At 41.0% G+C, this 4,442-nt stretch overlaps 1 long non-coding RNA gene across 2 annotated transcripts; it reads right to left on the bottom strand.

Moving 5' to 3' along the window:
* Positions 1 to 478: 478 nt before the first annotated feature.
* On the bottom strand, positions 479 to 4,000 carry LOC139838434 (uncharacterized). Of its 2 annotated transcripts, none has more exons than XR_011754976.1 (6): positions 3,667 to 4,000; positions 3,481 to 3,577; positions 3,239 to 3,393; positions 2,279 to 2,354; positions 2,001 to 2,113; positions 479 to 582 (listed from the first exon to the last, which is right to left on the bottom strand). It is a non-coding gene; the product is annotated as an uncharacterized lncRNA (long non-coding RNA). The 2 variants fall into 2 exon arrangements; XR_011754977.1 differs by having other exon boundaries at positions 3,239 to 3,315.
* Positions 4,001 to 4,442: the final 442 nt, after the last annotated feature.

Below are 4,442 nucleotides of genomic sequence, written 5' to 3'. Positions count from 1 at the left end.
GGTCTGAGTTGGGGACATCGTCTAACCATGTGGGTTTGAAGTGGATGAGACAATAGAGTAAGAATTTTCAAACATTTTAATAAAGCGGAGAGATAAGAATTTAGAAGTTTTGAAGAAATAAGAGGAGTAGAAGCTATGCTTCCTACTAAAGAAATAATTTGTTTCGTAAATAGTTTTTCCCAATTACTTGTCTCCTAACTAACGTCCATGCTAACTAAGGTCTCCTACAGTCAGGATAGCTCTGATACCAGCTCTGTGGGGACCCCGGACTAGCTGTCCGAAATTCCCTGTTATGTATACAGTTCACGATCCCATGATCAGTGCGCCGTGAACACATAACCGAACTGATATCAAATTACACCATCCAATTACAAAGCGGAATAAGAAAATTACAACATGGTCACATGACCGATAATTACATAATAGCCTCGAAGGGCCTAACTAAACATCAGAGTAGCATCATCACTTCAAGCGCAGTACCCAAGTCATCTGCCATAACCCTACAGGCAACTGACTGGGAAGACGTTCCTAGCTCGCATAGACGTCGCCATCTCCTTCTTCATCTGTCGAACTCCTTCAAGTCTGGCCAAGTAAATAGCCAGGGACAAAGCCGTGAGTACATTTGGAATTGTACTCGCAAACCATTTAAAAAGTAACATATCAAGGAGAACAAGGTACCGAGGACTAACTAGGAGATCAAGAGGGAATGACCACTTATATAACAAGAATATGTTATGTAGAAGAGAAGAGGTGTTTTAGTGGAGTTAGCATCTCAACTTCATGGGTGAAGGAGATGAGAGAATATATCTAAGACCTCACTACTAGACTTAATTTAGGAAGATCTTTCACGACATAAACGCTTAGGAAGGGTAGACCCAATTTTTATCAATTCCTTTCCGACCACCTCATTGTGGTCATCAACCATTTTACCAGTACTCCAAGTACTCCAACACAAAACCCGTTTCTTTCCTTTGTCAAACATTTTCACAAACAAAACACATCAGGCTAAGCAACAGCCAATCCAACCGTCCATGACCGCGGACGCGGCTATTCGAATAGATTTAACTCTGCAGAGTTTGCACACTTTCCCCACAAGATCTGATAAATCCGCCGGGATCATCCCCGGGCCATCATACAAAAGTATGTGGGTATCGGATAACCAGTCGAAGCCTTTCGCCCATTCTAATTAGCAAGAGGTCCTACCCTATGGACTATGTACCTCCCCGGCACCGTGGCAGCTCACCTCCTTTTGAGCGTGGCTCCACCGCCAAGCCAGGAGACCCATAGTGTCTTCCGGACGGGTCAGCCCCGAAGGCCTCCCGTTATACTATTGTCCCAACCTCGACAATCCGGACTCGGGGGTATCCGTACCCTTGTATAGTTATGCGGTGCCTCATGCTAAAGAGAACGAACGTCGAGCTAAGCCCCGTGCCCATGTTGGAGTAATGTGGTTGCGCTAGTTTGTTGTCATGGGTGAGTACTTAGGCGCCAAAGTTTTCGTAATATCCCAACCACTTTCTCATCCCCATCATTTTTACCAAATCCTTTTCTTTTCTCAAATTCTCACTTGGGCATAACATTATACCCAAGGTTTTAACAAAAACTTTTACAACAAGGTAAAACCTTGAGGGTTTTCCCAACCTAAAGTCTATGCGTGACTAAGATGTATAATAGCATAATGATTGCCATCATAACATGAAGGGGTGTCAAGGTCATCCATACTCCAATTGAGCATGAATGGAGATGATCAAAAAGTAGAGCAATTTTAATGATATAATCCCAAGTTTTTACTAGAATTAGGGTGTCAAAAGGTGGGGAATGTGATTCACATACTTAGAGTAAGTACGCAAAATATCGAGAGGGGACATTACACAATTGGCGGCAAGTATGTAAAAGAATCAAATTAAGCAAACCCAAGGAGACGCAAGAAATCAAGAGACCAAGGATAGAAAGATCTCAACCAAGAACATGGATATAAAGAGTCAAAGTAAATGGCTTGCCTTGGCTTATTTGTCCCTGTACTTCTTCAACTCTATCAATATAAGAATCCCAACAATATAAATAAAATCCTTGTCCAATTCCACTTCTTCTTCTTCTCCGGAATTGTTCGCATCTAGCGCCGGAAAATATAAAAGGAACACAATCAATCACATTGCATCAACAAGACAACATTCAACAATCAACAACTAACCATGCAGCCAAGGTATAACATACTAAGGACTTATAGATATCACAAACAACTTCAAGAGTTTTAATTTAGAAAACCCCATTTATTTACCTAGTAAAGGTATGAGAGTATCACAACTTAGCAATTGCCTCTCTCGGTTATCACCATGGTATAAACCAAACATCCCCTGGTACATAACATCATAAAGAGGACAAGAGCATTAGTTTGGCATCAAACACATTCACAGTACATTTTCAAACATTTTGGGAAAAATAGAAAACAGTTTTCCTAACTTAGTTGGCTCACACAACACAACATCCAAAATAGGAAGCAAACCATATTCCACATCATTTGAAAACTTAAGCAAAACAATAGGGCTAATGTTAAGTTGCAGAGGTTTTGTTTTGCAAGCATAAAACAAAGGTTGTCCATTCCTAATAAAGAGAGTTGGTCAAGGGTTTTAAATAGACCAACAAGTTTTGGTCCAACAATGCATGTCACACATATACCTTACTAACAGTAACGAATATGCATGAACAGAGACTAATAATATTTTTCCTAGATGGCCAGTACTAATTCAAGACTAACCCAGTTGGAATCACCCAAAAATACTAAACCTACAATTTTAGGAATTTCTTTGAATCTGACTGTACAGAAAACAAGATCTGTAAGCCATAAATCGTAGAAAAATCCTAAAAATATGAGACCACTGGCATTTGAAAGATATCTAAACAGAGGTGCACACACAATTGGATTTGGGTTCAAATTGTTTCTGAAACTCTCACAAATGGATTGACAAGATTACTGCATGTCTATACCATTTGCTTTACCTCTGGAGTTACAGAACAGGTAAGGGTTTGAAACTTGTTTGAGAAGATTAAGAAAACATTCAGTAGTCCTACAGAACTAGAATCACTCAATTTGGTTCAAATATGGATTTTTGGTGATTTAAAAGCTAACAGCCATGTCTGCAGAACACACAGAACAAGTTTAATTCACCACAAATCGTACATCAATCACAAAAATATGAGGTCAGCTGCATCTGAAAGGTATTGAATAGGTGGTTCTTACCCAATTTGTTTCACTCAAAGATTCATTCCCAAGCTCCTGGTTTAATTCGACAAATTCAGATCTGACCAGATCTTGACCTGTGAACCATTTCAGTTTCAGGAGGTCAATCGAAGTGAAACCACCGCCAAAATCAAGGTATTGAAGAGGGATTTCACCTACAGTTGAGGTTGCTCAAAAAGGTTTCGTAAAACGGAACAAATCTAACAAACAGTGAATCTGCATGTTTACAGAACTTTATTTACCACGGACAATCCGTAACGAATTTGAGGATGAGACCAATGCCAAGTTGTAGATATTTTCCGTATCTATCTGCGGAACTTTGAATCACTCGATTTGGATCTGCGCACGAGATTTGGTGGATTTTACAAGTTCGTACCAGAATCTGAAATAGCAAGATAGCAGAAATTACTGCAAGGATTTGGACGAACTTTGCTCAAGAACTTCAGATCTGAGGATAGCTCAAGCTTCTCCATGCTTGGACCAACATGCACCTGCATCAAGATCCAATCTTAGCAATGGAGGAAGAGGAAGAGGAGAGAAAACCATCTAGGGTTGGGGAGAAGAAGGAGAGGGAGGCTCTCATGGTGAGGAGGAGCTTGAGGGAGGAGGGAACTTCATCTTGGAGTGCCTTCCATGGCCATGGCCGGCCATGGGAGCAAGGGGCAGCAGCATTTTCGTGGGGGAGAGTAGGAGAAGAGTGTGAGGGAGTAGATAAGGTGGAGGAGTTAGTGGAGAGAAGAAAAATGAGAGCAAGAGGAGTGGAGGTGGCCGGCCAAGGGCCTTTTATAGAGGGAGAGGGGGTTGGCTGCCTCCTTTTTGATTGGCTAGGATGGGTGGCTGCCCATTTAATTGTTGGGGTAGTTGAGAGGCAAGTCTTGCAAGAGAAGAAAGTGAGGAGGAAAGTGGCTGGCCGAAATTGCCATGCCAACATAATTGGCCGGCTCCATTCTTGCCAAATACAAGTGAACAATGTGAGGGAGAGGCACAACATCCATGTGAATAGATATGTGCATGATATTGAGGAGAAAATGTCAAAGAGTGACTTTGATGATGATAAAAATAGGAGTAGATACATATAGATAAAAAGGAGTATGAAGGTGACATGTGCCATGAGAATAATCTCCACCACTTTGGCTGAGACCAACTTATGATGAAGATAGTTCCCAAGGTATATTTGATGATTCGTAGCTTTTATAAGAATTCA

The sequence above is a fragment of the Lolium perenne genome, chromosome 3 (assembly GCF_019359855.2).
Source record: "Lolium perenne isolate Kyuss_39 chromosome 3, Kyuss_2.0, whole genome shotgun sequence".
Lineage (NCBI taxonomy): Eukaryota > Viridiplantae > Streptophyta > Magnoliopsida > Poales > Poaceae > Lolium > Lolium perenne.
The sequence above is the reverse complement of the archived record's forward strand: the minus strand, read 5'-3'. Positions and strand labels throughout refer to the sequence as shown.